Here is a 22,381-nt window from a genome sequence, read left to right as displayed (position 1 = left end):
ATAATTTAAAGTGCAGGTGCTGAACATTTAGGTATGATTCTAACCTAACAGTTTTAACCATTTTTCCCCTATCACTTGGTTGTAACCCCAATTGACTCCAGCGTTTCTCAAACTTTTTTGTTGAGCCAGATCTTAGTGCATATTTTTTTTCCAATTCTTTGATTTTATTTCGTTTCGCTCTCCATGCCTGAAAAGAGGGAACTATATCAGATCGCCAGCATTCTAAAATTAAGGATCTTGCCAGCAGTGCTGCGATGTATAGGCTTTCATCTTCTAAAGTACTATCGGGGAAGCAGCCCAAAACAGCAATTGATGCATCAATGGATATTGAAGGGTCAAAGGTGGATCTGAGATAGAGTTCAATTCACTGCCACAGACCATTGATTTTTGGACATTCTCAAACAAAATGTGGCCATGTGCCCCCTCCCTCTTTTGCGCAGCGGAAACACCTTTCCTCTATTTGGGGATATAACTTATGAAGGAAAGAAGGAGTTCTATAGATCAGCCATTTTGAGTAGAATTCCATGCGCTTAAAATTTTGCGCCATTAAAGATGTTAATTCTGTTCCATGTTGATGATGAGAGCTGCATCCCTTCCCTTTTCCACCATCTTTCACGTATTGTATCATATGGCAAAAGAGTTTAATCTGCCTCAAAGATTTTCAACCAGGCACTGATCCTCTGTGGGATCGGGTAAGCAAAGGCTTCACTAATATTTACTCTAACTGTAGTATTTTTTTATATCAAATTTTTCCAACATGGGTTTTATTCCGATAAATGACCAATTTAATATTGTTTTAGAATGTAGAAGCCGCAATTCGATCTCTGGCCATTGCTTCCAAGAGCTACCTATAATAAAATCCCGGATTTGTACATACCCATTTTCTTCCCATTTTTTCACAATACTAGTCTCTATAAAACATCGTTCCCCCGTAAAAATATGGGACAGCATGGTTGAGCTTGTAAATCTTGGAATACTGAAAAATTTTAAAAACTGGGATTTCTGCTTGAGTAACCATTGAAGAGTCTTATATCGTACTTTCTTAGGGTACTTAGTAATTCTGGTAGGATCAGTGATATTGTATTCCTTTAAGATCTTTTCCATAAAGAAATTGTCTGCCCTCTGAGGGTCCAAAAAAAAAATCTAAAACTATGATGTACAAAAGTTGCGTAGTAATAATTCCTAATATTTGACAACCCTCCTTCTGCAACAAGGTGATTTAAAGTGCTAAGTGCCAGTCTCGGTACCTTGTGTGACCATAAAAATGAAGTGAACATACTATCTACCTCTTTAAAAAAAGCTGCTTGTAGTGCACATGGAACGGCGCTGAAAAGAAAGTTAAATAGTGGAAGAATACACATACGAATTAGTGCGACTCGATATAGATTTAATAATGGGAGCTGATTCCATTGTATTAACAGGCACTTCACTTTTTTTAGCAATGGGGTGTAGTTAACATGAAATAGATCATGTACTTTCTCTGTCACAAAAATCCCTAAGTATCTCTTTGGACAAATGTTGTGTACTGAACTAAATTCTGGCAATAGAGAATTGACCGAACAATTGCACAATATGTACTCGGTTTTGGACTTGTTTATTCTATAACCCCCTATTGCTTGAAAATCTGAGAAAATCCTCATGATTTCCTCCTGGGTATTGGTTTCTGAGTTTAAAAAAAGGACAATGTCATCAGCATAAAGTTTTATGTTTGTCGTCCCTTGAACAGGGACAGTGTACACTTTTTTCTGTCTAATTGCTATTGCTAATGGCTCTATCATTAATGCAAATACAATCGGAGAGAGAGGACACCCTTGTCTAGTGCCTCTATTGATTTGGCATGTACCTATATTCGCTGAATTCATTTCAATTTGCACCTGTGAATTCATATAGAGCCGTCTTATTAGATTAATAAATCCCTCTGGAAAACCAAATATTCCCAAAATTAAAAACAGACAATCCCATGAGACTAGGTCGAACAAAACCGCACTCCTCCATCCCAATGAGTGAACCAACCATTTTGTTTAGTCTATTGGTAAGTAGTTTAGTAAAGATTTTGTACTCAACATTTAGGAGGCTTATAGCCCTACAGGAATTCACGTTCTCACTGTCTTTATCCTTTTTAAAAATGCTGAACACTACTGCTATTCGAAAAGATAATGGTGGATCACCCCCTTGTAATAGATGATTTGCAAGATTAAGGAATTCAAAATTAAGAGTTGCTGCGATTTTTATTTAAACTTCTGCGGAAAAGCCGTCTTCCCCCGTTGCTTTACAATTGCTAGAGAGCTTATGACTACTTCGAGTTCTTCCTTCATAAAATCAGCTAACAATTCTTCTTGAAAGTTCCTATCTAAAATAGGGATTGGCAAATTGTGCAAAAAAATGCGGATGGATTCATAAGGTGCATGGTAGTCAGATTGATAGATTCTCTTGTAATGCTTAAGGAAGACCTTTCCTATATAACATAGTACCTGAGCGTGTTTTAGTGGAATCATCCCATATACTTTCAATCCTGTTGCAAACCTGTTTTTCTTTTGCCTGTCAGGCTAGAAGCTTCCCTGTGTATTCGCTGTCTTCATATAATGTTTGCAGGTAGTTCTGCTTGCCATATCGCCGAAACCATAGTAGAAATCTCTCATTTGTATCTTTGCTTCTACTACTTCCTGTTTACTTCTGGGATCCCTGTTTCTAATATCATTCTGGTTTGCGTGGGCAAGTCTTGTTTCAATCTTCAACCTTTCCTCTTTTTAAGCTCTATGTTGCGGGATCTCATTTGAGGTAATTATACCTCTTAATGTGGCCTTAAATGCATCCAAGATTATATTAATTGGGGCAGAATCTTTATTTATGTAGAAAAAGGAGCTGATCTCGGTTTCCATTTCTGTGCACCACTAGTCATTTGATAAATTAAATTGATTAAAATGCCATCTTCTTGACACACTTTCATCCAAGCTCCCTACAACGACTTCCATTTTAATTAGAGCATGATCAGAGAAGGCATATGTTCATATTTACTAACTATAAGATTATGTGAGGTCAGAAAAAAGTCTATTCTTGATGCTGAATCGTATTTTGCTGAGTAACACAAGTACCCGTGTTTAGCTGGATTGTTAAGTCGCCAATAGTCTACTATATCTAGATCAGGTTTACAGCAAGACAGAGCGATGGAAACTTGAGATTTATTTTGTTTTCGTTCTGTCTTTGTCGAGTCAACTAAGGGATCCTGTAGAAAATTAAAATCGCCTCCCCATATGATCTGACCAGGAATGCCCCATAAAGCTTGCTTTAATTGTAGAATGGTGCATAGATTGTGGCCAGTATAAGATCTAGCTGATTTAATTTTCCATGCACAAATGTCCATCTTCCACCCGGATCTGAATGTGTAGCAAAAACATGGAATTGAACATGCTTCCCTAAAAAAATACTCACTCCTCTCTGCGCAAAGCCCGAAACAGATGAACAATAAAAACCCGCCCAATTCTTAAGAATTTTGTTAGCATCTGATAAACTTCGCAAATGCGTCTCTTGAAAAAAGATAACGTTGGGATAAAGCCCTTTGAGCCAGCTCTCTACAGCGTAGGCTTTACGTCTATGGTTTAGGCGATTAGCATTAAAGAACAAAATTGTTATTTTATTCCTATTCAACATTCAGGAAAAACTGGAATACGTAAAGGTGACTTGTGGCAATCCTTCACATAAAATCTTTTTCTAAAAGTTAGCAAACTAAGAAGTAAGAATTGTGCAAATTGTGGATTGAGGAGCAATTTTAAATAGCAGCTGAAACATAGCACTACCATAACACAGATGCCTTTTCTTTCTAAAAATTGCATATTAAAAGTGGAAATTGTGCAAATTGTGCGTTCAGCAGCAGTTTTTAAATAGCAGCAAAGACATAGCTCTACAATAACATAGATGCCTGCTCTTACTGTAAGATAGCAAACTTAAAGTGTGAGTTGTGCTAATTATGCATTCAAACAACAGTTCTAAATAGCAGCTGAAACATAACACTCCAATAGCATAGGCGCCTAAATGTGCGTTGTGCATTGTGCAAATTGTGCATTGAGCAGAATTGAGCAGCAGTTTTTAAATAGCAGCAAAGACATTGCTCTACAATATCATAGATGCCTACTCTTGCTATAAGATAGCAAACTTAAAGTGTGAATTGTGCTAATTATACATTCGAACAACAGTTCTAAATAGCAGCTGAAACATAACACTCCAATGACATAGACACCTAAAGTACATTCCTCATTTACCATAACTGGCAGCATAACAGACTAAAAACTGGAGAAAAAAAACACACTTCCCAAAAGCTAATGTGCAAATTTTAACATTAAGCAGCAGATGTTAATAGCAGCTGACATGTAAAGTGCAAAGAAGTATATATATATATATACACCTGAGAAAAAAACATAAAGTGCCTAGTGCTCCATCTCCACCTAAAGTGCGTACTGAATTTCAATGAAAATTACCTGTACATTGACAATTTCTCTACCAAATGCTTAACCCCTCCACCATCCCCCCTCCTCAATTTCTTCACCCCACCACCTCCCCCACAAACACCCGAAGGAAGAAACCCCCCCACTATTTCCTCCTTCTCCCTCTTTTTCATGGATGCCATCTTGTTGCATCCTTTGCGTCTCCTGATTCACCTCATACCCGCCCTGAGGTGTCCTCAACTAGATTACCACACAACACATTATGTTATAATCCAATGCCAACTTGTGGCTATAGTGTTCCTTTCTTTTACGCAGCTTTTAGCTCTTCCAAAAAAGTTCAAGCCTCTGATGTATCCATAAAAACAAAAACTTTGCCAGGACTTTTAGTTTAGATTGTTGTACAATTGCTTACGCCAGAAAATTTAGGACGACACTACAGGAGAGCCTGCCTCCGTGTACATATGACCCTAATGTAGACGCTCTGGCATTTCACAATTGGATTTCTGTGGCGATAGATACTGTGGCTCCGTCCAGACTCACTATATCGAGGAGGCAACTGCCCTCGGCCCATGGTTTTCTGAAGCCCTCAAACTGGCCAAAAGTAGATGTAAACAACTAGAACGCCAGTGGCGCGCTAATTATGGCGAGATAGCTAAAGCTACATACAAGAAAGCGCCTTAAAGAGCTACGCAAACGTATAAAAACAGCTAGAAGAGAGTACATGGCAAAGAGCATTAAGTCAGCAGAGAACTCAAGTAGGGAATTATTTAAGGTTGTGAATGCCTTCCTTAAGCCTCAAGAACTACAAACTGAAGCCCAATCCTCTTCCTTACTATGTGAGAATTTTGCTGACTTCTTCGATAATAAAATTCGAATCCTCCACAACTCATTCACGGAAAACATTGCAACAACTAAATCGACACGATTGAGAGTAACCATCCACAAGCCTCGCTTAGCGAATTTTCCCTGATTACATTGCAGAACGGAATGGCTCTGATTCTTAGCTGCAAATCTGGTTCACCAAAGGACCCCTGCCCCCCGAAACTCTGGAAGGCAGGGGCTCATTCAATAGTAAAGATGCTGATCCACATTTGGAACACTTCCCTAACAACTGGCACCTTCCCTGAGTTGTGAAAACACGCCATTGTTCTGCCCCTCAGGAAAAAACTCAATGGAGTGCCTGGCGACTTGAGTAATTATTGCCCCATCTCTCTTCTTCCAGCCCCCGCAAAGATGCTGGAGAAGTGGCTAAAAAGCCAGTTATCCTTGTTTGTTGAGGAATTTGCCATCTTGCATGACACCCAATCTGGGTTCAGACCAGGCTTTAGTAACGAAACGGCCCTCTTGGAGGTATCAGAATCAATAAGAATGACAGTGGACGCAGGGGCATCAGCGATGCTGGTGCTCCTAGACCTGTCCGCTGCATTTGACACGGTGGACCATGCAATATTGCTGCACAGACTCAAGGATATCGGCGTGGGGGGGCCGGTTCTGAGATGGCTGAATTTGTTTCTCTCCAACCTGACACAACAGATTGCCCTGCAAACACACAAATCTAAACGCAAGCAGATCTGGTGTGGAGTCCCTCAGGGTTCAGCACTCAGCCCACTCCTTTTTAATATCTATCTAGCCCCGCTGTTTTCGTTCATAGCCAACTGGGGTGTGAAGGCGATAGCTTACGCTGATGACACCCAGTTCGTATTCTCTTTTAAAGAACAAGCAGACAATGCCTTTAAGAACTTCAAGGGTTGCCTGACAGATTTCTTCTTATGGATGAATAAAAACAAATTGAAGCTTTTTTTTTTTTTTTTTTTTTATTAACATTTTGGAAATGTAATCAACATTTCAACATACAAAACCAAAACAAATAGGTCATGTTACAATATCATCCAGCCGCCAGGGCCTCACCAGCCCCCTGCGGGTAGTGTCTCAATAATAGTAAGCAGCTGCATCATCCCACTTTAATCCGGCATTATCACGTAATCGGATGAAGTTGTAAATAGTCAATTAAGTACACCCAGTAATCTCGGGGCCTCGACCCTCCGGGAAGCTCCTCCTCATATGTTTTGAGAGTGTCCTTACAGAAGGTTAAGTCTTTGATCCATTGCCTAATCGTGGGTGCCAGCCTACTGTTCCAGCATAGCGATATTCACCGTTTGGCCAGCAAGAGTGCAATTACAGTAAATTTAAGTTTCAGAGAGCGCAGTTCAGGCAGAATCCCCAACAAACAAGTCTTTTCTGAACATACCAGCTCTATTCCCACCATTTCGCCCACCATCCCCACCACCTTTACCCAATAATCCGCCACCGCCGTGCACCTCCAAGCCAGGTGACAAAAGTCTGCCCCCTCCTCCCCACATCTGCAGCAGCGCGAGTCTTCCCGTAATCCATACCTGCAGAGTCTAGCCGGTGTATAATAGGTCTGGTGTAGATATTTGTAATGCAGCATTCTAAGATTACCATTAGGTGTCAGCATTTCAGTCAGTGAACAGGCTATCTCCCATTCTTCCAGTGTCAGTGGGTCATCTAATGCGCTATTCCATTTGTCCATTGACTTCTGCGTATTTCCCGCTATGTCTTCTTGCAATTTACTATAGAGTCTCGACACCAGTTTAGTGGCAGTGGGTGTTGTTATCAGAAACTGCAACGCCAGCATCTGTGGCGGCTCCTCAGGAAACGAAGGGTAGAGTGTCCTCAGTGCATTTTGCAATCTGTAATATGTAAACCTAAACAGCAACGTTTGATTACTAATATATGTAAGCTCGCTTAGTGTCTGAAACGTTCCATTAGTAAACAGGTCCCCCATTGTTGTCATGCCTACCTGCCGCAAAAGCCCCATCCCTACCTTCTCTCGCGTCACCGACAATTCTGGATGGTGCAATAGAGGCAAAGCCGGCGCGTATAATGGCAGTTTATTTGCTTTCTTCCCCATTACTCGCCACGCCCTATTTGTCGTATCTATTGTATTTATATCGCGCTTATGCAGCGGAGCGCGCACATGCGGAAGGACTGCCCGTAGCAGAACGGGCGCCGCATCCCCCTCCTCCACCGCCGTGTGTGTCAGGAACGGGACGGGATGGTACCAGTAGTGTGCAAACTGCGCCTGCGCGCATAGATAGTACAGCATAAAATCCGGCACTCTAAACCCGCCTTTAGCATACGGTAGCGTCAGTGCTCGCAGTTCGATCCTGGCTTGTTTACCCGCCCAAATCAGTCTAAGCACCATCGCTGATATTTTACGGAACACTTCGGCCGGTGGTTGTATCGGTATATTATTGAATAAATACAACAACTTGGGTAAGACGACCATCTTGACAATGGCCAGCCTATCTACCAACGATAGTGGCAGTTGTATCCATCTATCTATTTTGCCTTCCAGCGCTCCTACCGCCCTGCCATAGTTTGTTCGAATCACCACCTCCGGGTCCCTATGATACCACACTCCCAGATATCGCACCGGGTCCGTTTGCCATTCAATTGGGTAGTCCAGCTGGTGTGGGTGGGTAGTGTCCGATAAAGGGACAATAACCGATTTCGCCCCATTAATGCTTATCCCGGACGTCTGTGCAAACCGAACATACTCCCGCAGTAATGCATTTAAATTCACTTCAGGATCGCGCACATACAGCAGCATATCGTCTGCGTAGAGCGATATATGGAGCGGCCGCTGAGGAAACTGCAGCGCCGAATAGTGATGCCTCTGCCGCACTCTACACGCCAACGGCTCCATCGCCAGCGCGAATAGCAGTGGGGACAGCGGGCAGCCCTGCCTCGTCCCCCTTCGGATAGGTATCGGGTCAGACACAAATCTGTTTACTCTAACTCGTGCCGTCGGGGCCGTGTACAGCAGCTGTATCCACTGCAGAAAGCGCAACGGAAATCCCATCCGCCGCAGCACCTTGTGTAAATATGGCCATTCTAGGGAATTGAATGCTTTCGCAGCATCCAGGAGGACCGCAGCCGCCCTGGTCGTTGGCTGTAAATAGTGCGACAATGCAAATAATGTTCACGTGTTGTGCGTGGTGGATCTGGTGGGGATAAATCCCGACTGATCCGGCAAGACCAGTCGGGTCATTAGCGGCTGGAGCCGTTTCGCCAATAGTTTGGCCAGAATCTTCACGTCAACATTAATTAGGGATAGAGGTCTGTACGATTCGCAACTCTCAGGGTCCTTGTTTGGCTTCAATAACGCAATGATAAGCGCTTCACGCAGTGTGGGCGGCAGCAGCATCTGATCATGTCCATGTCCGTACATCCCCACCAGATGGGGTGCTACTTGGTCAATGAATGCCTTGTAGAATTCACCCGTGAACCCATCTGGGCCTGGTGTCTTCCCGTTTGGTAGCGTTTTAATCACCTCCGACACCTCCTCCACTGTGATGGGTTCCGCTAAATACTCTCTGTGTGCATCTGACAGCCATGCTATCGCCACCTCCTCTAGATAGTCCCCTATCTCCTCTTCCGATGCTGTCTGCTGTGTCTCGTACAATTTTCCATATGTAGCTCTAAATTCCCTTAGGATATCCTGTGCCGCATACTGCATGTCCCCCTCCTCATCACGCACCCCACGCACCATCTGTGGTGTTCTCCCCGCACATATTTTGGCTGCTAGAGTTTTACCCGGCCTACCACCCTCGCCATAATTTCTGGCTACCTGTCGCTTCGATATATACTTTAGCTCGTCCTCTGCAAGTGTTTGGTATTCAGTGATGATGTGTCGTATGTCGCCTAGCAGCTTAGTGTTTTGTGTACTCTCGTATTCTCTCTCTAACTTGCGGATTTACTCCTCACGGGATATCAATTGCTGGCGAATATCTTTCAATATTCCAGCACTCGTTCCAATGCAGATCCCCCTAATGGTAGCCTTCAACGCCTCCCATAGCAACCCAGGGTCCTCCGTGGTTGGCGCATTCAGTTCAAAGTACTCCATCACGGCCTTACCTATTGCGTCTGCATATAAAGGGTCAGTCAGTGCTCTCACATTGAAACTCCAACTAAACGGGGGGGTGTGTAATTTGGCAGCTCAATGGTGAGTTTGACCGGATTATGATCCGATAGGGTTCTAGGTAAATGGCACACGGATCTCGTCCACAGGAGCGCTGCCGCAGACCCCAACCAGTAATCTATCCTGGACCAGCTGTTACTAAACGCTGTCGTATGCGTCGCCTCTCTGCTCTCCCGGTTCCTTGCTCTCCATATATCCGCAAGTTCCCTATCAGCCATTATAGCCAGCAATTTTCTCCTAGCCCTGGTGTGAGGTTCAATTGCGTTACTTGACCTGTCCCACCCATCCTGCAGTGCTATATTGAAATCTCCCCCCCAGATCAGTGGTATGTCAGGCAGTTCACCCAGTTTATTCCACACCGCAGTATAGAAGTCCGGGTCGTCTACATTTGGTCCATAAGTATTAACTAATGCCACTTTATGTCCCCGCAGTCTCCCCACTACGAGAACAAAGCGTCCCACCTCATCCTTATACGTAGTGTCCACATCAAACTGTACCCCCTTCCTGATCAGTATCATGACCCCTCGGGAATAAGAAGAGTACGACGAATAATGCACCGTCTCTGCCCATCTACTACCAATTCGCATAGGCACCGCTGGCGTCGTGTGCGTCTCCTGTAACATAGCAACATCAATGCGATGCCGATCTAAGTATGCCAACACCTGCCTTATTTTCTTGGGGTTATTCAGCCCCCTTACATTCCACGTCAGAAATGATAACCTAGTATCATGTATCATGCTGTCTTCCATCGTCCACCCACCTGTCTCGCATTATAACGGCATCTGTCCCACTGCCGCCTCCACTACAGTCAACCCCTTCAGTCCTTCTCTGACCGCGTGTCTCAATACCACCCTTTGTATCTGTGTTGCCCCCTTCGCACCATAACCTAGAAAACGATCCCCAACATTCCCCCCACCACCCCCCACCCACTTCAGCAACCCAACTCTGCCAAAGACACTCCCCATCACTATGAAACATTTCAACCCAACCGGATTTGGGGAACACCCGCGCGGGGGATCCACCAAGAGCGCACTCTTCCATCCAACCTAATGGATGTGGTCAGTTGTTCAGTCGGAATACATGCAAGATCCTATTACACCTCTGTGCATCTAGCTCAGCGGGCATATATCCCAGCAGTGACAGTGTATGTGGTGAACCAATGCATCGTGCGCCATAAGATCGCCCGGCATCTCCTTCCCAACAGACCTCCCATAATCTCACCTTCCATGCCGCATGTCCCTGTACATTTGCTAGAGAGCTCGTGTCCACCAGTTAAGCAGCATAGTCTTCAGCTTACCTCCCATGCATGCGCTATCTTGCAGTCCGCTTCCCGGTTGACACCCACCCCCCATAGTCCACATCTTCTGTGCAGCAGCGTCTATCTCACCTCCCGCGACCTCCGTCTCAGCCGTGTCCCTTGGCGTCTACCATCACAAATAGTTCACTGTCCCGCATATTGGTCCTCAGTTCGAGTCCATGTCTTGATCCACTCGTCGTTTCTCCTTTCGCCGAATAATGATCCTCTTGATAAAGTCTTGTGCCTCCTTAGGCGTCTGTAGAAGTGCCGTTTTCCCGTCATAGGTGACCTTCATGCGCGCTGGGTATAGCATAGCATACTCAATTTGCAGCTCCCGGAGTTTCTTTTTGACCGGGTTGAACTCTTTACGTGCCATCTGGACCGTCAACGTGAAGTCCGGGTAGAACTCCAGCTCGTTGCCCTGATAGTTGATGTTGCGTTTGTCTCGTGCCATGCGGAGAATGGTGTCGCGATCTCGGTAGTTCATGATCTGCGCCACTATAGGTCTCGGAGGCAGGCCAGGTTTCGGTCTTGGGGCCAGCGTTCTATGCGCGCGTTCCACCAGGAAGATGGGTGAGAGGGAGTCCACTCCAAACACGTTTTTGATCAAGTCCTCCACATAGGTTTCCATCTTGGCAATGTTCGTGGACTCCGGAACGCCCGCGATTCATACGTTATTGTGACGGGACCTCGCTTCCAAATCCTCCGCCTTGTTTTTAATAACATCCAGCAGCCGCTCCATGTCCGTACACTTTCGGGCCGTGGCGTGTGATTCGTCTTCCACCGCCGATATCCGGGTCTCCGCTTCCACCAGCCGCTCCCCGTGGCCATCCAGCTTTGCAGCCATGTTGTCCACTCGTAATGTGATAGAGTCTAGCTTGCCATGTATGTCCTGCAAGCTTTGCTGTATAGCCTGCAGGGCACCCTCCATACCTACTGGCGCCGCCTGCACAGCCTCCGCAGCCGCCTCCGGAGTCTCCGACTGCGCTTTCGCAGATTTTTTTGCATCAAACTGTAGCTTTGTCTGGCCTCGGTCGTTCTTTCCCATCGTGACGATCACCTCCACGTGCGCGTCGAACCCCTTCGCCTGCGCACTGTTGCTCGTGAAGGATCGCTCCGGAGCTCGTACCTCCTCACCACTTCTATATCTAGTGCTCTAGGAGTGCCACTGCATCCCACACGGTGCCTCCGTGTCACCGGCTCCAGCAGCGCTTCAAGGGCAGGCGATCACGCAGGTCGTCCTCGCAGGCGTTCAATGCACCCTCCTCTTGTCCAGCAGCGCACACCCGCCCCTCCATGCACAGCCCTCCAGCAGCCCGGTAGTCCACGCACGTGTCGCGTCACCAGGTCCAGCCGTTCTCCGCTCGCATCCGCCACCTGCCTCCAAATCCTGTTATCTTGAGCAAGTCCACACCCGCACATTGCATGCAGCAGTCGCACGTCGAGTGCCCCGCTCCGCTCCTCACTCGGTGTCCGCTGGAAGGCATCAGGCTCCGCTACGACGGGCGCCATTTTGCGTCCGGCACCGTCCTCTCTTCCGCGCTCTTCCCTTTGATCTGTCTTAGCGCCGATCTTTAGTTTCTGCTCCAGGTATCATCACCGCTTGCAGGTAGCTCCTCCGCGCAATGTAGGTAGCCTCTCCGTCCCTCCAGCAGACACCCGTCAAGCTCGTCACAGTCCGAGTGTCTCAGCCAGCGCCGCCATATTGCCTGACCCAGAGCCAGCCACATCCGCCCGGAGCACAGTTTGCTTCGTGGATCTTTATCTCCGGAGCTGCCAGTCACCACATACGTTCTCCAGCATGCCCAATTGTTCCGCCACCCTGGTATGCCGTTTACATGCCTCTAGGATCTCCGCATGTCGTCGATATTTGCGTTTCCTTACACCGACCAGCGGAGCCGTCTTAGCAGGCGGCCATCTCGCCGTGCGCCCTCTAGCGCCCCCCCCAACAAATTGAAGCTTAATGCCGAAAAAACTGAGGTACTATTTTTTGGAAATACTCTCCCGCTGCCCGCGGACCTATGGTGGCCGCAGGAAATGGGTCCTCCACCTACCCAGGCAAACTCTGCTAAAAAATTAGGGGTCAAATGGGAGACGGATCTCTCTCTTTCAGCTCAGATCATGCAGGTGTCTTCGGCCTGTTTTGGCAAACTGAAAAGCCTACGAAAATTCAGCCATTTACTACCTGAGGACTGTCGCCGGGTCGTTATACATGCCACGGTGACGGCTAGATTGGACTATGCAAACAGTCTACATGTAGGCTTACCAGCATACTTGATTAAAAGACTGCAAATGGTCCAAAATGCGGCAACAAGAATGATTAGGCGAGTACCTTACCGCCATCACATCTCTCCGCACATTAAGAAGCTCCACTGGCTGCCAGTGGCAAGGAGAATTGAATTTAAGGCCCAAACACTTGCTTTCCGCTCCTTACATGGTAAATGTCTGAGGTATCTGAAGCAGCGCTTATGTAGCTATAAACAGAATAGGCCCCTGAGATCGAACTCCTTGAACCTACTTTGCATCCCGAGGTTCAAGAAAGCGAGGATTGGAGAGAGATCCTTCATGGCTGTGGCTACTAAGCTTTGGAATGCCTTGCCTAACTTCCTACGACAGATAGAATCTGAGCCAATTTTCAGGAAAGCACTGAAAACTTGGCTTTTTAGCCTTGAACCGAAGGACGTAAGGAGTCTTGCTGCACGCACTTCTGTCTTGCTTTAGCGCCGGGACACCTCTCCTTGAGGTAGCTGTTCACGCTTTTACAAATACCGTTATTATTATTATTATTATTATTATTAATTGATGCTTGCACCCCTTTGGCCTTAAAGGAGTCAATCATTTTAATAAAATCCTTCCTTCTGTATGCTGAGGCTGCGGACATGTCAGAAAAGATTCTAAAATTTTGGATCTCAGTGGTCGAAAATGATCTCTTAGCTATAACTGTATTTAAAATGTTTTCCTTGATTCTGCTGGGCCCACTAGGTGCTCAAATGGATTTTCATCCTCATCTGAGGGCTCGTAGACCGTGTTCTGTTCAGACTGTTTATCCAATGCCTTTGTCTTTAGATCCACTCTCTGCTGAGGATTCCTTTGCCCCCTCCGCATCCCTCGGGTGGCAGGCGAAGGTGTTGAAGCTGATTGAGCCTATGGCTCTGGGGGCTCTTTCCCCATCCCAGCTTTATTCTGCTTACCCCACATTTTTAAAGCTTTTTATTCTCCCCCTCCTCACTGTGGAACCTTCTCACTACCTTGCCTCTTTCCCTCTTTCCGAGTACACAAGAGATAAATAGAGACTGTGAGCAACAGGCTTTTCTTCAATGAGTATATAACAGGGGTATTGACGGACAACGGAGCAATGAAGCAATGAAGCAATGAAGCAATGAGGCAATCAAGCAGTCTTTCCTCCCAATACAAGACAGGGAGACAGGGAAAAGTATGCAGGAGCTTTTTTTTCCCTCCAGTGCGCCGAGCTTAAACAGATGCGAATAACAGGTGCAGGTGAAGGAGCGTAACAGTCTCTCTTTCTTTCTTTTTATACAGCGTGCAAATTAAGCAAATTACACTAAATCAGTGTGCAGTGCGCAGTGCACAGTATAAGTAACCAGGTAACCAGATAACAACTGGGGCACAAGTATTAGGAGATTTTGGGAGCTTTTGGGAGCCTTGGGAGCTTTGGGAGCTTTGGGCTTTGGGAGCTTTCTCTCCTTGTCCACTTGTCTCCTTGTCTTTGCCTCTTTGTCTCTGTGTCTCTGTGTCTCTGTGTCTCTGTGTCTCTATGTCTATGTCTCTATGTCTCAGTGCTGCTCTTATTGGTTTTTGTTATTTGATTTTTTTGTTATTTTGGTGCTTTTGCGAGACAGCAGACAGCAGCAGACAGCAGGGGAACAAACTGGCATCCTAGTACTGGCCTTGAGCTGAATCTTAAATCTTGAATCTTGAATTTGGCCTCTCACACCTCTCACACCGCCCGCGTCCATGCCTCTACCAAACCTCTTACTCTTTCTCCACTCGGCTCTATCTCAATCCTGCCAGGACAGCCAGCTTGCCAAAAATTTGCTGAATCAATGCCCCCCCGTCTCGACGGCACCTCAGTACCTTGACGCTGCAGCACCGCTTACTGCTCACTTCTTGTCACTTCTCGCTCACTCGCTCACCTTGTTGCCTCGTTGCCTCCAAGACACGTTTCGAGCTGCACCGCTTAACGCTCACTCCTAGTTCGTTTCTTACTCACTCGCTCACCTTATTGCCTCCCAGGCGCGTTTTGAGCTCTGTCGGTACCTCCCTTTTTACTCGTCCTTACTCCGTCTTAGTTCGCTCCGTCTCGCTCAGACCTCAATCCTCGACACTCGGTACTCCATTTCCTCTGTTTCTTCGCTTCGTTGCTCTGCCCTGCTCACTCACTCAGGTCCGTCTAGAAACTTTTTAGATGCCGGGGCACAAAAGCATAGGTGCGTCCATTCCTCTCCAGCGCATCACGTCTCGTGTGCAGGGCATCGTGAATCAGGAGACATTGACGGCAACGCGTGTGGGTCAAGTCTGTCTCATCTCCTGGGAAGATGCCATTTTAGACTTGGTGGCACCGAATGGACTGCGGCCGGCACAGGCACACCACCATGGGATGGTGACTTTCAGTGCACTGAGGTAGGGGCACTGTAAGTGCTGAGGGGGTGTGCAGCCTGCGATGATGCCCAGTCCCGGCGGTCCGGACAGGTCAGGTTTTGTGTGCGCTGCTGGACCGCAGTGTAGGCCTGAGCCATCAAAAAGCAGGGGCCTACTGCCACGTGGCGTGGCCTCACTGGTCACAGTGTTAGTGGCACCGCAAGGGCTGAGCGGGTGCGCAACCTGCGATGATGGCGGGTGCACTGGTATGTCCTCTGCCATGGTAAAATCAAGATGCAGCACCAAATTTGAGACCCGGTGGCCTGTGGAGCGGGGCTGCATGATGTGGAGGGTGCCCTGTTCATGGGCCCCGGGCTTGGGGCTTGCAGCGGCACATGGTGGGCCCTCTTTTCTACACACAGGTGGCGTAAGGTGAGCAGTGAGGCCTGGGTGCGCAGGGGCGGACAGACACTTCTGGGTGGTGAGAATGGATGTTGTGCAACAGCCTGGGTGCGCAGGGGCAGGCAGCCACCTCTGGGCGGTGGGAGTGGATGGTGTGCAGCAGCATGTGTGCACAGGGCCGGGCAGACACCTCTGAGCTGTGGGAGTGGATGGGTCGCAGCAACTTGGATGCGCAGGGGCGGGACAGTGATGAAGGTGTGTGCAGTTGTATGTACTCTGCCATTACTAATTCTATACTATGTTTCAGATGAGTGAGCTTGAAGGCTGCAGTATGTCCCAGCACGTGGTTGGAGACACACCGGTGGAAGAAAGGTGATCTGTGAGGGTTTTGTCCACAGTGTCGGCATTCACTCTCCCTCTTCATCTCTTCCTTTCTCTCTCACACACTCTTTCGCTGTTTCTCTCTTTCTCTCTCTCTTCCTCTCTAACTCTTTCTTCCTCTCTCTCACACTGTTTCTCTCTTTCTCTCTCTCTTCCTCTCTCTCACTCATTCTATGTCTTCCTCTCTCTCACTCTCTCTGTCTTTCACTCTGTCTTCCTCTCTCACTCTTTCTTTCTCTCTCTCTTCCTCTCTCTCACTCTTTCTCTCTCTCACTTTCCACATGACGCACAATATTATCTTGCTTTTTGTCTTGCAGGCTGTGATTCACAGATTGTAGAACCCCCCAACACAGGCCTCCCACCACGTGGCGATGACTTGAGTTCCACTGAGTTAGTGTCACCAAAGCTGAGCGGGTGTGCAGACTGCGATGATGCTTGGCCTTCATACAACATCCTGGCAATCAAGACCCGATTTCAATTGTGAGCTCGGCTGGACCATGTGTACCCCACGGCTGAGGAGGTTGCTTCAGCACGTGGTGAGCCCTTTTGGACACCCGCTGGCAGCGGAAGGTGAGCAGAGAGGCTTGTTTGCGCAGCAGCGGGCAGTTACCTCGGGGCGGTGGGAGTCGATGATGTGCAGCAGCCTGGGTACGCAGGGGCTGGCAGACACCTCTGGGTGGCAGGAGTGGATGGGGTGCAGCAGCCTGGGTGCACAGGGGCAGGACAACGATGAAGGCATGTGCAGTTGTATGTACTCTGCCATTACTGACTCTATACTATGTTTCAGATGAGTGAGTTTGAGGGCTGCAGTATGTACTGGCACGTGGTTAGAGACACACCGGTGGCAGAAAGGTGAGCTGTGAGGGTCTTGTCCGCGGTGTCGACTCTCCTTCTCCCTCTATATCTCTTCCTTTCTCTCTTTCTCTCTCTTCCTCTCTCTCTCACTCTTTCTCTCTCTTCCTCTCTCTCACTCTCTCTGTCTTTCACTCTGTCTACCTCTCACTCTTTCTCTCTTTCTCTCTTTCTCTCTTTCTCTCCCTCACTCTTTCTCTCTGTCTCTCTCTCTCCCTCCTTTGATGGGTACATAACACACAATCTTATCTTGCTTTTTATTTTGCAGGCTGTGACTAACAGATTGTAGCCCCCCCGACATGGGCCTCCCGCCACGTGGCGATGACTTGAGTTCCACTGAGTTAATGCCACCAGAGCTGAGTGGGTGTGCAGCCTCGGACGACCCCCAAAAATTACAAAACAAGCCCGGGGAGGTGGTGGTCCCCGGGACTGGGGAGGGCTGTGAGCCCTCCCACTCCTAATTTACATAGCCCCAGGGAGGTGGTAGTCCGGCTGCGGAGGCCCTGCAGGCCCCCTCAATATAATTATAGGATTATCCCCGGAACCTGGCTCACTTAAATGAAGTGGGGCAGTCCCTGCTTCATTATTTTTTTTTTGTCCAGATTTGCGCACCTAGCGCGCATTCTGACATTCTTATTTTTAAATAAAAAATAATTTTTGGTCTTAGGGGTCCTTGTGGGACCCCCGTGAGGAGAAGTAGGGAGTCAGGGTGTTTCTAACCTGCCCCCTTTCTTCTCTTTTAATCTTTTTTCAACTGTTTTCTTCTGACTCGGTTCTACAGAGTCACAAGATGGCTGCCAATACTTCCTGGTTTGGAGTGTTGGCAGCCAATCACAGTGAAGCGCGTGGTCGGGAGGGTACGTGAACCCACTGCTGCCCCAGATATCGAAACTTTTATTTTTTGAATTTCCAGGCAACTACTGAATGGATTTTTTTACACCATTTAGAAAAGAAGTCACTTTCTGCATCAAGCACTACCTTTTTGCCAAATTTGGTGTAATTTTGTTCAGCAGTTCAGGCTGTAGCCTTGGCTAAAGTTTCCTAAGTGAAATTGATGTTTTGACTCTTATTTTTTGCCTTTCTCAGCAACTACTGAACGGATTTACACCATATAAAAAAAAGGTCACTTTCTGAACCAAGAGCTACCTTTCTACCAAATTTGGTGTAATTCTGTTCAGCAATTCGGGCTGTAGCATGTCTCAAAATTTCCTATGGAAATTAACACATGAAAAACTTGTTTTGGGACCCCCTTTTTTCTCAGCTCCCACTTGACGAATCACCCCAAAACTTTCAGGATAGGAGCTAACCTTGATAGACTTTTTTTTTGAGAATTTCGCGAAGATTTGTCAAACGATGCCAAAGTTATTAGCAAATCAAAAAACGCTTTTCCTATGGAAACTATGTTCTAACTATAACTACTTACTGGCGTTTCACTGAAAAACCATAGGTTTCAGGCACGTTATAGTTAGAAATTAGCATTTAAAAAACCTTAGAAATTCACTGAAAAAACCATATGTTTTAGGTAAAGGTATAGTTAGTTGGACATTTCACTCGTACAAAACCAGAGAAATTACCCCGTTATAGTTAGTTCAGCTAACTATAACTCGTCCCCCGCAATGCACTGCTGATGACGTCACATATTACATCACTCATGACATGGTCAGTGACATCACTGATGACATCACTGTTGACATCTCAAATGACATCACTGATGACATCACTGAAAAAGTTTAAATATGTTTAATATATATAGGGAAAGACATATTGAAGAATGAGTGGGCTTATAAGTGTCTGAATGGATGATTTAGTAGGTGCGTGACTGACTCTATAAGTGAGTGATTAACGTATCTTACTGAATTCATGGGTTAGTGATTAAACTGTGTGAATGTCTGTATCCATCTGTCTGTTGGTGTGTAAGCGACTGCATGGGTTTGTGAATAGCTACATGAGTGACTATATTGGTTATTGATTGGCTGTCTGTGTATCTTTATGGGTGCCTGAGTGTTTGTGAGGGTGGGGTTTGTGTGACTATGTGCATAGATGTATGAGTGGGTGATTTACTGGGTGCATGGTTTCAAGAGTGCATCTGTGATGGACTGTATGGGTGGGTGAGTGTGTGTATGGGTGTGTTAATGAGTAAATATATAGCTCAGTGGTACATGTGTGAGTAACTACATATGTAAAAGGCAGTATATATGTGTGTTGGAGTATATAAATGGCTATAAGTGAGAGTGTGTGATTCTGAGAGTGGCTGTATGGATGAGTGTGTGCTTGTATCAGTGATTGTATAAGAGCATAAGAATGTGCTAGTATTAGTATGAGTAGGCTTTCCTGTTTTCAGTTTCTATTTTTGGTAAATTCTGGTGGTGTTTTTTTAGTGTTTTCCAGTGATTTCAATACCTCAAAAAAACAGTGCTTTTCAGTGATTACTCATTTACGCGTCATAAAAAACAACTGAAGCGGTGTTTTATCGGTGTTTATGGGACGCTTTGCTTTTATTATTGCTTGCTTTCTTAATTGGTGCATGGTATATAGACAGTCTATGTACAGTGTATATGAGGTCCAAATACATTTTTACAAGTTGAATTTATTGTAGTACACCATACAATATTTCTTCAGTGAATCTTTGGTCATTCATGCTCTCTCTTTCCTTCCCATGTACATTTTTATTTGTGAAAAGGCCCTCTCGACATTGGCACTTGAGACTGGCATCGCCAAAACAGACCATACACAATTTGCCAACTCTGGCCACTGACGTAGCTTTCCATGCCAATACTGGTGCACCTCAAGGTTGACATTCTCTGGGCCAGGTTCTGAAACATATGCATTGAAAAGGGTGCATATGCCCTCAGAGGTGTTAAAGCGGTCAAACATTAAGCTGTACTTTTCAAAGTCTGGAGAAAATTGCCATTTACGGAAGGGATCTAACACTTGCGCAGAGTACCAAAGTGAGGCTTCATTGACTTCAAACGCCATGGTTGGTGAAGGGACATTTCAATGCATCATAGCTAGCCATTTCTCATGCATTGTAAAATAAAATGTCCTGAATTGGTCCTCAACACTTCTTTGCTTACCAAGTGGCAAGCATTCTAACAGGGAACATGATGCAGTGCCAAAGTCACTAAAAGTGTCGCCTAGCCTACTCTCGAGGAGATGTTTGACATCTACACCAATTATGCTGAACACTTGGTAGACAAGGGTGTTTCTGACTCGAGTTTTTTTATTATGTCCACTACAGCAGTCATGTTTTCCTGTAAAAATCTAAGAATGCAGTACACTGTACTTTTTTTGACATCACTATCAATATGCACCCGAAGATCCTCACATTTCTTGCCTTTTGCATCATCACTAAGCAAAAAATCAGTAAACGTAGATAATATTGCATTCACGGCCTCTAGGACTGAGAACCACCGACTAAATGACACAGTTGGGATGATTCTTTCTTTGCTGCCACACAAAACACAAAATGAGAAATATTTGCATTTTAGTTCCCGCTCATAACGAAACAGTGCACCTGAATGGACTACAAAATCAATAGCATTCTTCATTAGCTCAGAAGATTGTAGAGATGCTTTCAGCATACCATCTAGCAAGTGGCACGGATCTCTTACAGGGAAACACTTCAGCTCAGGTATTGCTTTTGACAGGTCATCACATAACTTTTTCATATAGGTAGCTGAATTGCTGCAAATACAAACAATATCACTCCAATCTTTGTTAAACTTGGTACCATCCATTTTTTGCATCACAAAATGTGATAAGCACTGCCACTTCCGGGTCGCCACGCATCTCTGGAGTTTCATCAAGGGTAACAGAGATCTTTACATCACCTTGGAGTAACTCTGAAATATGTTCAATATCTGCAAGGAACACCTCTGGTAGGTATTTGTCATACATTTGTGTTGCTTTTGGTAATGTTTTGCATGCTGGTGCACGCTTGCGGAACAGATTCCCAATCGGTCCATCAGATTTTTGTAAGCTGGTTCAGGATTGCACTGGGGCACGTACAAATTCATGTGCCACATCCATTTCTTCCTCACGTTTTCTTTTGAAGCGTGTCATTGTCTGAGCAAGAGACATCTGGCATAGGCTGTCGCTATTAGGTGGCTCTTTCAATTTCAAGTGGGTCTTGGTGACAAGATGTTCAGCAATTCAGCTTGCAGTCTTCCCAGTTACTATTGGGACAGTCACTCTGCAAAACCTGAAAATTAGCATCTTTTGCCCACGCCCTTCTTCAACCACGAAATCTTTGTTTTCCAGCACATAATGTTCTGCCATCTTTAGTCTGTGGGGCATGTTGTTCTGCGCAAACTAGATCATTAAAAAAACACTTAGAAACCGGTTGTGTACTGTTGAGAAAATAATGATGCCACTAAACAGGCTGCCAACCAATTGGTGAAATTGAAGAACACATATTTGAGGCATAGCATAAGAATCCATTTTATCTTTAAAGCCTGATGACACCAAACAAAAAGTCTACCCAGCTACCCAAATGAGACTCTCAGTCCAATCACACATGAAAAATTTGTTTCAACGATGGGCACAATGTGGCTCAGATTCCTCCCTCTGGGACTCTCTCCCTTGTCCTCTTGGCCTTGAATTGACTAAGGATTGGAAAGTCTTGAAAATGTGTTTGTACCAATAGCTGACCTTGAAGCAAAACCTTCAGCCATCAGGGCTCTAACAGGAACATTCATGAAAACTGGCAAATTGCAGTTTCTAAGTGCTTTTGATTTAAAACTTTAAAAATCTGTATCCTTGGTACCTTAAATGCTTTTTAACCATCATGCTTTTAAAAAAAAAATCGGTTCTGGATGTATGCACATTAGCTAACCTCCAGCTTGCCTAAAAGTGATTAATACTTGGTGGTCGAAAGCCCTTTCACGCGTTATAAAATTCCAAAGAAATGCGATGTATTTCCAGATGCAGGTCAGGTAACCTATTGTCAGGAGAATGTTCAGCTTAATGAAAGGGGAATCTTGAATCCATATGTGTCCAGTATGAAACATTCATATACAGTTCAACAGTAATATGGACCAGTGGCATAAATATACTTACATAGCTCCCAGATGCGCAACTACAGTCAAATTTCGGAGGGGGGTAGATTCTTCCAGCAATCGGCAGAATGGAGATGCAGGGGCTCTAAGAAGGGGTGAAAAACAAGAAAGCCTTGGCACGTTTTAAGTTGGTTTATTAAGTCCTCTTGAATCCTGAGGGTCTCTGGGGTCTAACTAGCCCACCAGGTACCTAAAGTAAGCGCCACAGTGCTGCATTGCAGAGAGGTTTAAAAAGGGGCGTGGACTGGGCCACCTCTCTGCAACGCAGCTCTGTGGCGCTTCCTGGAGGTACTTGGTGGGCTAGTTGGCCCCCAGGAATCCTCAGAATTGAAGAGGAATTAATTCCCCA

Source organism: Triturus cristatus, chromosome 5_1 (genome assembly GCF_964204655.1).
Source record: "Triturus cristatus chromosome 5_1, aTriCri1.1, whole genome shotgun sequence".
Lineage (NCBI taxonomy): Eukaryota > Metazoa > Chordata > Amphibia > Caudata > Salamandridae > Triturus > Triturus cristatus.
Note: the sequence above shows the minus strand (reverse complement) of the source record.